The following is a 624-nucleotide window of genomic DNA, read 5'->3' on the forward strand; positions in this document are numbered from 1 at the left end:
GGTCCCCAGTGGTGTCACTGTAGGAGCGCGTCATCCATGGACCAACTTCACCCCCTTCCCTGGAGCAGACTTAGCAGCTGTTTCCCAGTGGCGGTGTAGCACCTCACCCACTCACGGCCCATAAAGATGGTTCCTCAGACCCCAGTTTTCCCCTTTGCCGGCTCCCCACCCTGAATCCCACTCTCCATGCTCAGGTGCCGGGCCAGCTTTCTGTAGGTCAGTCCTCCTGGGCCTGGGTCCTCACCATCATCTCACATCTCAGTGCCTCATCCCCCGAATACACTGCCTGTCCGTCAGTCCTGAAGTTACAAGCCCGGGCGGGATGGAGACATCTCTCCTGTGACCCCTGGGAGAGCAGAGTCCATGTTATGGAAAAGGATCCACCTGCTGGGATGTTCCTGGGCTCTGATGAAGGTGAAACTTGGGACAGGTGCATCTTCCTTATTTCAGGGGGAAAAGGCAGCTCCCCAGGCCCTGGTTTTGTCACATGAAAAACCAGTCAACATTTCTGTGTAATCACAGATTTTTGGTTTGTTTGTTTTATTTCTCCTGAAAAATAAAAATGTAGAATAAAAAATTGATAAGAGAGCATTATGACCAGGAAGGGTTCCAAGTACAGTCTAC

This window comes from Pteropus vampyrus, unplaced genomic scaffold (genome assembly GCF_000151845.1).
Source record: "Pteropus vampyrus isolate Shadow unplaced genomic scaffold, Pvam_2.0 Scaffold941, whole genome shotgun sequence".
In the NCBI taxonomy this organism is placed as follows: domain Eukaryota; kingdom Metazoa; phylum Chordata; class Mammalia; order Chiroptera; family Pteropodidae; genus Pteropus; species Pteropus vampyrus.